Below are 12,233 nucleotides of genomic sequence, written 5' to 3'. Positions count from 1 at the left end.
CGGACAATGTCAAATTGAATCAACACGCCAGGCTGGCGTCAGCAAGTGTCAGCTTCATCACATCATCATCGTTCACATTTGTTCACTCTCTATTTTCCATCTACAAGAGCTAAGCACAGGCAAAATCCTAGAGGAAAACCTGGTTCAGTCTGCTTTCCAACAGACACTGGGATACATATTCACTTTCAGCAGGACTATAACCTAAAACACAAGGCCAAATATACACACGGGAGTTGCTTACAAAGACACTCTCTTTGGGAGTTATTTTATTTTGGAATAAATAAGTCAGCAAAACAAACGCGGTGGCGATGTTGACAAACACTGAAAGTCCAGAGAGACGTCCTGGATCCATTCCTTAGATACTTTAGTCCCCAGAGGTCTTAACCTAGAGAAGGACTATAGCATGCTTTTGTGAAGGTCCCCATCGGTTTGTTGGTCCAATGACCCCCCCCCCCCCCGCATTTGTACTTCTTGTTTACACATGGAGGGAGCTTACTAGCTCACTAACTGTTGTCCAAACCACTTGTTAGATCACTTTGCCTAAGCTTATGTTTTTGTTGTTGTTATCCCTAGTGTTGCTTAGCCCTGTTGTTAATTTTCCAATACTCAACATATTCAACATGCATTATATAGTAATATTTGTATGTCAATTACACCTACTGTAGTTGAAAAAAAGCTTTCCCAGTTTTCCAATAGTTTTGTTTACTGGTTCCACTTCTGTATTTCATTACTAGGTGGAGACATTGACCATAGCACCCCACACCTTGCGTACCAGCCTGTAGGAAGACTGGGCTGTGAGCTGGACGTTCTGGGGCAGGCTGTGCTGACTTCAGACAATGGGCACGGCAGAATAGGCTCCAGCACATAATGGCACTAGCAGCCAGTCTATGAGGGGATTGTGTTGCTGGAGCCAAGAGATTCACAATACCACAGGAACCCAAGGAGACTTAATCAGCTTAAATTGGATTGCCTCGCTGTGGTTCCCTAACACTTGTAGGTTGATGGGAGTGGTATTGTGAGTGACCTGGCCTATAGAGTGCCCGATCACCGCTCTAACGTCCACGGGAATGGAGAGGGGCTGAGTGGGGTTGCCCAGCTCAGACAACAGGGTAGCATCCCCCCAAAAAAACTCTCATTGGCCCCAGAGTCAATGAGTACCCAGAGGGATTTCGTCTGGTTCCCCCACAGCAGGATGGCATGGAAAGGGGTGCGAGTAAGGGAAGAGGAAAAGTTCACCGTATGGCCCACCAGGGTACTCGCCCCTTCTTGATTCTGGAACCTGACGGGCTTTTCTCTCCCAGTGCTCCTTCATTTTTGAGCTGCAGCCTTCTTCATTCCCCTCAGACCGCTCGAGGATGGCGTATATCATAACGAGGATGTCCGAGAGGGAGGGAGCGTGGGCTACGGCGGTGTGGGAGTAGTCTGCTGTCTGGCTCAGTCTGGAGGAGTTCGTGGCAGAAGTTCGGAAGGTGTTTGATTCTCTGTTGTCCAGGAGAGAGGCTGCTCCAGCTACGTCAAGACTCCCGTAGTGTGGCAGACTACGCGGTGGATTTTACCATGTTGGCGGCTGAGAGTGCCTGGAACGTGGAAGCATTGTTTGACATGTTCCTCCATGGATTATCGGAGGTGATCAAAGATGAGCTCGCAGCCTGGGAGCTGCCCATGGACTTTGACTGTCTGGATCGATGGGTGGCTTCGAGAACGTAGGAGGGAGAAGGAATCTGTCCCCTGTCATCTTCATTCACCCTCGATTCCCACCTCGCCTCTGAAGAATCCTGGAAACCCCCAAGGTCTACATATCTGCGTGAACCCGACGTCACGGAGTGCTGCCGACTTGCCTCCTTTTGGGTTCTCGGGACACTGGGGTAGGCTGGGAAATTACTGGTGTGACCCACTGCCCAGCAGAGAATCCGCGGAATTGTATCGAACTCCTGATCATGGCGTTCTGCCAGGGTATGGAGTCCTCCCATAAAGGCATTGCAGTAACTCCTCGTGTCTTCCAATGGTGGCTCCTTGAAGGGAGACAGCATTGTGGAGCTGGTCCAAGTCTGCCATTACCTCAGGATAAGATCCAGATGCAGACAGCTAGAGATGTGTATTGACCCAAACAGGGGGAGGGCAAAAGACAGGTCAAAGGCAGGCAGAGGTCCGTAATCCAGGGCAGAGTGTATAAGGTACTGAACAGTAGGGAGGGTCAGGGTAGGCAGAGGTTCGTAAATGGGTCACAGTCAGGCAGGTACAGAACAGCAGGCGGGCTCGGGGTCAGGGCAGGCAGAACAGTCAGAACCAGAACTTGATAAAGCAGGGAGATGGGAAAACTCGCTGGTAAAACCAGACAAGACAAACTGGCAACAGAGAACACAGGGTGGAAACAAGCACAAAGACAGGTTTTTTTATTTTACCTTTATTTAACCAGGCAAGTCAGTTAAGAACAAATTCTTATTTTCAATGACGGCCTGGGAACAGTGGGTTAACTGCCTGTTCAGGGGCAGAACGACAGCTCGGGGGTTTGAACTCGCAATCTTCCGGTTACAAGTCCAACGCTCTAACCACTAGGCTACCCTGCCGCCCCGAAACAGATCAGGGTGTGACAATATCTAGGAATTCCGTAAGGTCACTTTCATCAGTGTGGGTGTTTTGAAATAAACAGGTAGTCCAAATCAGTGTTAAGAGTTGGATTATTTTCTGTAGGAAAGGGACCAACAAAAGTTTCCTGCAGGCAAATTACCAAATCGCCCTCTAGTGGCCTCATGGGTGGAATGTTATTAATATTGTTCACAATATCATAATGGATCAAATAAAATGTAATGCCAAAAATCAGTTGTTTCTATGTCAAGCGATTGTTATATTTCAGTCTTCTCTGATGTATAAAGTGTAATATTGGGATGCACTCAAAATGTAATGCATTTAAACTCTATAACTGACATGTTAGAGGTGTCATATTGTTTTAAGCCCATAACCATGTGTGTGAGGTGTGTACTTTTGTTTCAAAGTATATTTGTTTAAGACTATCAAGAAACACTGTGTGAGCCTGACTTAGGCCACTGCAGTAAAATGTTTTGAAATAACTTTCAGAAAACCGTATGCAAGATTGATAGATAGCATTAACAATAGTTTCTCCTATACTTCCAAAGCCATATGGTTATGCCTCTAATCATGCCGCTTATGAAACATCTTAGATGCACAAAAGCACCATTGTCAATTCAAATGTAAAGGAGTCTTTGTATTTAACCAAGACACTATACCATTGAGGATCTGCTGCATGGTTTGTCGTATTGGATCCTCTGCTCAGCTGAAGTGTGAGAATGTCGCCTAGTGATGCAGCCTGCAGCTCCACTATAGTTAGGCAGGTAGCTCTCTGGTAGAGGCAAGGAATCAGCAGCGGCCAGCTTGGAACACAATTGAAATTGGATAAATGGCATGCGATCAACGTTAGCTGGAGGAGGAACACACAAGAGGACCTCGGGTATGTGGCATGTGAAAACAAACAGTAAATAACACTCACGCCAATAAAGGCAAAAAATGCAGGCAAGCTGGGATAGAGCGTGGGTTTGTCGGTATTGGATTTTGATCCTCATTGCTCAGCTGAGGTGTGGGAACGTTGCCTGGTGACGTCAGTAGCCGACAGTAGTTGTTTTCAGGAACAAGGGGTGTCCAAGCATAAACATGATCACTAACCACAGTATCATGGACCTCTGACGCCACACTTTCCTCACTTACATCGACTATCACAGTTATATCATTGTAACGTAAGCCTACATTTGACACACAACTTGTGTCATCATGCAGATCCAGCATCACAGTGATATTGCTCTGAGCAGCATCTGCATCCTCAACGACGTTACTTACACAGTAAGTGTGATCGTGTACAGCAGTCACTTTCGCATGATCAACGTTCACACTTACCTCTGTACCAACCATATTGCTTTGTCTTTCAATTGGGTATTGTGACCCCTTTTGAAGACGATCAGGGAAGGAGAAAATGGTTGGCACAGCAGTCAGAATGAGGCGGACCTTTCCATTGTCATCATGCTGAAAACACTTATGTTCAAAGTGATGGGCACAGAGACGAGAGTGTTGGCTTTGTTTGCAATTCATCCACCTGAAATCTGCTACCCACTGCTGCAGCCTGAGCATGTCATGAAATGGGAGCCTGTGGAAAAAGAATGTATTTAATAGTAGGCTAGGTTTTAGCCAAGTGTAAACAGCAAACGACAGTATAAACAGTCCTTACTTGACACAAAAATGTTTAATTCTACACCCATTTGAATAGAAGAAAATATAATAATTTGTTTGTATAGATCTTCTCAGGGGACCCTGACCCCAAGTTTGGGAAGCACGTACCGAGACCACCTTTTCATCCTAATCTTCTAAAAATAAGTTTGCTCAAGCAATGTAGACACAATGATTAATGTAAATTACACTCTGCCTTATTTTTACCTGCTATCTTGCTCAATTGTGAGCTAGATTGCAGGATAGTAATGGTGTTTACCTAGCCATCTATAATTGTGTTTGAAAGCTATTTAATGCGAATTTGACACACAACCTTGCTAGCCTCAATCAACGACATTCAATGTGGGTAGGCTAACCAACATACTAGCTATAGAAAATCACAAGCTAGACAAACTGCACACATCGCTTCTAAATCGTTTAATTTTTTTAGGATAAAGTATCTCGCTAAAGTTAGTTATAGCCAGGCTGACTTGAGTCACATTAGATCTGTCACATTTAGCTTGTTAGTGAGCTGGCGATCTCACGAATAGCAAGATATCTAGCTAAAATGGATCCATGGATTCTAGCTAGCTAAATAGCATATACAGTGCCTTGCGAAAGTATTCGGCCCCCTTGAACTTTGCGACCTTTTGCCACATTTCAGGCTTCAAACATAAAGATATAAAACTGTATTTTTTTGTGAAGAATCAACAACAAGTGGGACACAATCATGAAGTGGAACGACATTTATTGGATATTTCAAACTTTTTTAACAAATCAAAAACTGAAAAATTGGGCGTGCAAAATTATTCAGCCCCCTTAAGTTTGTAGCGCCACCTTTTGCTGCGATTACAGCTGTAAGTCGCTTGGGGTATGTCTCTATCAGTTTTGCACATCCAGAGACTGAATTTTTTCCCATTCCTCCTTGCAAAACAGCTCGAGCTCAGTGAGGTTGGATGGAGAGCATTTGTTAACAGCAGTTTTCAGTTCTTTCCACAGATTCTCGATTGGATTCAGGTCTGGACTTTGACTTGGCCATTCTAACACCTGGATATGTTTATTTTTGAACCATTCCATTGTAGATTTTGCTCTATGTTTTGGATCATTGTCTTGTTGGAAGACAAATCTCCGTCCCAGTCTCAGGTCTTATGCAGACTCCATCAGGTTTTCTTCCAGAATGGTCCTGTATTTGGCTCCATCCATCTTCCCATCAATTTTAACCATCTTCCCTGTCCCTGCTGAAGAAAAGCAGGCCCAAACCATGATGCTGCCACCACCATGTTTGACAGTGGGGATGGTGTGTTCAGGGTTATGGGCTGTGTTGCTTTTACGCCAAACATAACGTTTTGCATTGTTGCCAAAAAGTTCAATTTTGGTTTCATCTGACCAGAGCACCTTCTTCCACATGTTTGGTGTGTCTCCCAGGTGGCTTGTGGCAAACTTTAAACAACACTTTTTATGGATATCTTTAAGAAATGGCTTTCTTCTTGCCACTCTTCCATAAAGGCCAGATTCGTGCAATATATGACTGATTGTTGTCCTATGGACAGAGTCTCCCACCTCAGTCTCCCACCTCAGCTGTAGTTCATCCAGAGTGATCATGGGCCTCTGCGCTTTTAACGGACCTCTGAGACTATCACAGTGCAGGTGCATTGATACGGAGACTTGATTACACACAGGTGGATTGTATTTATCATCATTAGTCATTTAGGTCAATATTGGATCATTCAGAGATCCTCACTGAACTTCTGGAGAGAGTTTGCTGCACTGAAAGTAAAGGGGCGGAATAATTTTGCACGCCCAATTTTACAGTTTTTGATTTGTTAAAAAAGTTTGAAATATCCAATAAATGTCATTCCACTTCATGATTGTGTCCCACTTGTTGTTGATTCTTCACAAAAAAATACAGTTTTATATCTTTATGTTTGAAGCCTGAAATGTGGCAAAAGGTCGCAAAGTTCAAGGGGGCCGAATACTTTCGCAAGGCACTGTATTTGGTCACCTACAAACAAGCAAGATTTCTGGCTCTCACAGACCTGTGACTTCTTCTTTAAGAGGCTCCGCTGTCCTCCACTCGTTACCTGTATTAATGGCACCTGTTTGAACTTGTTATCAGTATAAAAGACATCTGTCCACAACCTCAAACAGTCACACTCCAAACTCCACTATGGCCAAGACCAAAGAGCTGTCAAAGGACACCAGAAACAAAATTGTAGACCTGCACCGGGCTGGGAAGACTGAAATCTGCAATAGGTAAGCAGCTTGGTTTGAAGAAATCAACTGTGGGAGCAATTATTAGGAAATGGAAGACATACAAGACCACTGATAATCTCCCTCGATCTGGGGCTCCACGCAAGATCTCACCCCGTGGGGTCAAAATGATCACAAGAACGGTGAGCAAAAATCCCAGAACCACGCGGGGGGGACCTGCAGAGAGCTGGGACCAAAGTAACCAAGCCTATCATCAGTAATACACTACGCCGCCAGGGACTCAAATCCTGCAGTGCCAGATGTGTCCCCCTGCTTAAGCCAGTACATGGCCAGGCCCATCTGAAGTTTGCTAGAGAGCATTTGGATGATCCAGAAGAAGATTGGGAGAATGTCAGATGAAACCAAAATAGAACTTTTGGTAAAAACTCAACTCATTGTGTTTGGAGGACAAAGAATGCTGAGTTGCATCCAAAGAACACCATACCTACTGTGAAGCATGGGGGTGGAAACATCATGCTTTGGGGCTGGACGAACAGGACGACTGATCCGTGTAAAGGAAAGAATGAATGGGGCCATGTATATCATGAGATTTTGAGTGAAAATCTCCTTTCATCAGCAAGGGCATTGAAGATGAAACGTGGCTGGGTCTTTCAGCATGACAATGATCCCAAACACACTGCCCGGGCAATGAAGGAGTGGCTTCGTAAGAAGCATTTCAAGGTCCTGGAGTGGCCTAGCCAGTCTCCAGATCTCAACCCCATAGAAAATCTTTGGAGGGAGTTGAAAGTCCGTGTTGCCCAGCAACAGCCCCAAAACATCACTGCTCTAGAGGAGATCTGCATGAAGGAATGGGCCAAAATACCAGCAACAGTGTGTGAAAACCTTGTGAAGACTTACAGAAAACGTTTGACCTCTGTCATTGCCAACAAACGGTATATAACAAAGTATTGAGATAAACTTTTGTTATTGACCAAATACTTATTTTCCACCATAATTTGCAAATAAATTCATAAAAAATCCTACAATGTGATTTTCTGGATTTTTTTCTTCTCATTTTGTCTGTCATAGTTGAAGTGTACCTTTGATGGGAATTACAGGCCTCTCTCATCTTTTGAAGTGTTAGAACTTGCACAATTGGTGGCTGACTAAATACTTTTTTGCCCCACTGTACCTACATAAGTATTAAGACCCTTTGCTATGAGACTTTAAATTGAGCTCAGGTGCATCCTGTTTCCATTGATCATCCATGAGATGTTTCTTCAAATTGATTGGAGTCCAACTGTGGTAAATTCAGTTCATTGGACATGATTTGGAAAGGCACACACGTCTCTATAAAGGTCCCACAGTTGACAGTGCATGTCAGAGCAAAAAGCAGGCCATGAGGTAGAAGGAATTGTCCGTAGAGCTACGAGACAGGATTGTGTCGAGGCACAGATATGGTTACCAAAAAAATGATGTTGTATTGAAGGTCCCCAAGAACACAGTGGCCTCCATCATTCCTAAATGGAAGAAGTTTGGAACCACCAAGACTCTTCCTACAGCTTGCTGCCCGGCCAAACTGAGCAATCGGGGGAGAAGGGCCTTGGTTAGGGAGGTAACCAAGAACCAGATGGTCACTCTGACAGAGCTCCAGAGCTCCTCTGTAGAGATGGTTGTCCTTCTGGAAGATTCTCCCATCTCTGCAGCACTCCACCAATCAGGCCTTCATGGTAGAGTGGCCAGACGGAAAGCCACGCCTCAGTAAAAGGCACATAACCGCTCGCTTAGAGTTTTTCCAAAAGTGTCACGTCTGGAGGAATCCTAGCACCATCCCTACGGTGAAGCATGGGTGTGTCAACATTATGCTGTGGGAATGTTTTTCAGCGGCAGGGACTGGGAGACTAGTCAGGATCGAGGGAAATATGAACGGAGCAAAGTACAGAGATATCCTTGATGAAAACCTGCTCCAGAGCGCTCAGGACCTCACACTGGGGAGAAGGTTCACCTTCTAACAGGAAAATTACCCTAAGCACATAGCCAAGACAATACAATACAGGAGTGGCTTCGGGACAAATCTCTGATTGTCCTTGAGTGGCCCAGCCAGAGCCCGGACTTGAACCCGATCCAACATCTCTGGAGAGACCTGAAAATAGCTGTGCAGCGAAGCTCCCCATCCAACCTGACAGAGCCTGAGAGGATCTGCAGAGAATAATGGGAGAAACTCCCCAAATACAGGTGTGCCAAGCTTGTAGCGTCATACCCAAGAAGACGCAAGGCTGTAATCACTGCCAAAGGTGCTTTAACAAAAGTACTGTGTAAAGGGTCTGAATACTTATGTAAATGTCACATTTCCGTAACAAAAAGTGTACATACATACACACATACATTTCTAAAAAACATGTTTTTGGTTTGTCATTATGGGGTCCATTTTAGAATAAGGCTAATGTACCAAATGTGGAAAAGGTCAAGGTGTCTGAATACTTTTCAAATGCACTGTATATAGTGTGGGTATTTGTATTAGGGTGGTCATAGTTGGTCAGCTAACTTATTGTAATATTAATAAACAATTGTTTTAGTAGTACATTGTCTAAAGCTGTTCATACTGAACACATCCCAAATATCATATATACAGCTAATGACAAAAATGGCATGTCAACAAAAGTTGCCATTAAAAGTGTGCTTTTGCTAAGTTACTTTGGACAAAATCAAGATGCAATGTATTTTTTTAAATTCATCTTACTACAGCTTAATTTGAGCTCATTCTGAATGTGATTTATAGAAAATTCTGTTATAACTTAAACCTCTACAATAGTTTGATGGCCCTAGGCTATTGCACTTAAAGTGCCATACTTTATGGTACTGGATGTCCATGACCCACACATGATAAGATTACCTTATCTGACTGATAGCTAATCTTTGCACTTTAGTTCAATGGTTATTTGTAACCAAATGCATAACTCCTGTACCCAGAAATACTGCGAGGTCAGTTGGGTTTCTCATCTTGACTATGGTGCTCCTCAGCTACGATTATTCTTAAATCTAAAGATGTTGTCTTGACTACAAATTCAAAAGCATGGATGTGTAATCCAAAGGGAACCTGCACACCATTGCAAAAGGCTATAGGCTGAAAAGTAAAATGTACTAAGTTTTAAATAAGTAGTCAGTTTGTATACGTAGCTCAATGTGTACTGCCAACCCCTTTTAACATGTTCCTCCTCAACACTTAGGTTTGCCAGATGATCTCATCCAGAAGGGCAAGGACATCAAGAGCATGTCGGAGATTGAGCAGAATGGAGACCACTTCAAAGTGACCGTGACCACAGGCAGCAAGGTCATGGTCAACTCGTTCACGGTCAGCCAGGAGGCTGAGCTGGAGACGTTGACTGGAGAGAAGATCAAGGTGAGTTTGTCAACCAGACAAACCCTGTAATTACTTGGCCTCCTGGGTACACCTAAACATTGGTTAACTTGTACTTGTGTTGTAAATCATGGGCATTAATATGGAATTGGTCCCCTCCTTTGCTGTAATACCAGCCTCCACTCTTCTGGGAAGGCTTTCTACTAGAATGTGGAACATTGCTAATGGGACTTGCTTCCATTCAGCCACAAGCATTAAGTGAGGTCAGGCAATTAGCCCTGGCTCGCAGTCGGTGTTCCAATTCACCCCAAAAGGTGTTCGATTTGGTTGAGGTCAGGGCTCTGTGCAGGTCAGTCAAGTTCTTCCACACCGATCGACAAACTATTTCTGTATAGACCACGCTTTGTGCACAAGGGAATTGTCATGCTGAAACAGGAAAGGGCCTTCCCCAAACTGTTGCAACAAAGTTGGGAGCACAGAATTGTCTAGAATGTCAATGTATGCTGTAGCATTACAATTTCCCTACATTGGAATTAAGAGGCCTAGCCCAAACCAGGAAAAACAGCCCCAGACCATTATTCCTCCACCAAACCTTACAGTTGGTACTATGCATTGGGGCAGGTAGCGTTCTCTTTGCATCCGCCAAACCCAGATTCGTACATTGGACTGCCAGATGGTGAAGAGTGAGTCATCACTCCAGAGAATGCATTTCCACTGCTCCAGAGTCCAATGGTGGAAAACTTTACACCACTCCAGCTGACGCTTGGCATTGGGCATGGTGATCTTAGGATTGTGTGTGCTCGGCCATGGAAACCCATTTCATGACGCTCCAGATGAACAGTTCTTGTGCTGACGTTGCTTCCAGAGGCAGTTTGGAACTCGGTAGTGAGTGTTACTGAGAACAGATGATTTTTCAGCACTCTGTGGTCCCGTTTTCTGAGCTTGTGGCCCAAAACTTTGCGGTTGAGCTGTTGTTGCTCCTAGTCGTTTCCACTTGACAATAACATCCTGTAGCTCATCGGGGCAGCTCTAGCAAGGAAGAACTTTGACAAACAGACTTGTCGGAAATGTGGCACCCTATGACTGTGCCACGTTGAAAGTCACTTATCTCTTCCGTAAAGTCTTTCTACTGCCAATGTTAGTCAATGGAGATTTCATGGCTGTGTGCTCGATGTTATACACCTGTACAAACAATAGTACGCAAGTATAAACACCATGGGACCATGTAGCCGTCATACCGCTCAGGAAGGAGACACGTTCTGTCTCCTAGAGTTGAACATACTTTGGTGCGAAAAGTACAAATCAAGCCCAGAACAACAGAAAAAGACCTTGTGAAGATGCTGGAGGAAACAGGTACAAAAGTATCTATATCCACAGTAAAACAAGTCCTATATCGACACAACCTGAAAGGCCGCTCAGAAAGAAAGAAGCCACTGCTCCAAAACCGCCATAGAAAAGCCAGACTACAGTTTGCACATGGGGACAAAGATTGCACTTTTTGGAGAAATGTCATCTGGTTTGATAAAACAAAAATATAACTGTTTGGCCATAATGACCATTTGTTATGTTTGGAGGAAAAAGGGGGAGGCTTGCAAGCCGAAGAACACCGTCCCAGCCGTGAAGCACGGGGGTGGCAGCATCATGTTGTGGCGGTGCTTTGCTGCAGGAGGGACTGGTGCACCCTTGTCGTAACACAACTGATTGGCTCAAAGGCATTAAGAAGGAAAACATTTCCACATATTAACTTTTAAGAAGGCACACCTGTTAATTGAAATGCATTCCAGGTGGCATGAAGCTGGTTGAGAGAATGCCAAGAGTGTGCAAAGCTGTCATCAAGAGAAAGGGTGGCTACTTTGAAGATTTGTTTAACGAGCAAGCCAAAAAGCAAAGGCAAAATCAGTGGGTGCATTTCCCTTTTAAAGTAAACCAGTTTTAAAAAATACGTAAAACGCCATCGAAGCAGTTATCAAATAATGTTACCGGTATATGCAGTTAACTTAGCCAGCAGAGTCAGCTAATCCAATAGTGATATAGTGAGGTAAAGGTGGCATTGGGAAGAGGAGAAGAGTCAACAATAAGACGGCAATCAGAGGACGGCTCCAGGCAGATGGAAATGATAACAACAGCACAGTCAGTCAGCTACTTTAGCGTGCTAGTACTAAGCAAAGGTTGAAAAACTCTGGAAGCCTACTTCACGGAGAACAGAGTAAGTACTGGGTTTAAGGAGCTAAAGAAGTAACTTTGTTCAACTCTGAGTAACCGGTCATATGCAAGTTAAGAAGGTACATTTCTATGGCAAACTAACCTGCTCCGGGGCAGGCTAACTCCATTTATCCTAAATAAAGTGTCTGAGCCACGAGTTGAGGACCAATGAAATCAGATACCCTCCATCTTGCAAAGATTGTCATCACCCCCTTGAGGAAGACAATTGAATAAATACTGTATTAAAATGTTTGTGTGTAAAAAAAAAAAG

The sequence above is a fragment of the Oncorhynchus masou genome, chromosome 8 (genome assembly GCF_036934945.1).
Source record: "Oncorhynchus masou masou isolate Uvic2021 chromosome 8, UVic_Omas_1.1, whole genome shotgun sequence".
In the NCBI taxonomy this organism is placed as follows: Eukaryota; Metazoa; Chordata; class Actinopteri; order Salmoniformes; family Salmonidae; genus Oncorhynchus; species Oncorhynchus masou.
This window is presented reverse-complemented; position numbering follows the sequence as displayed.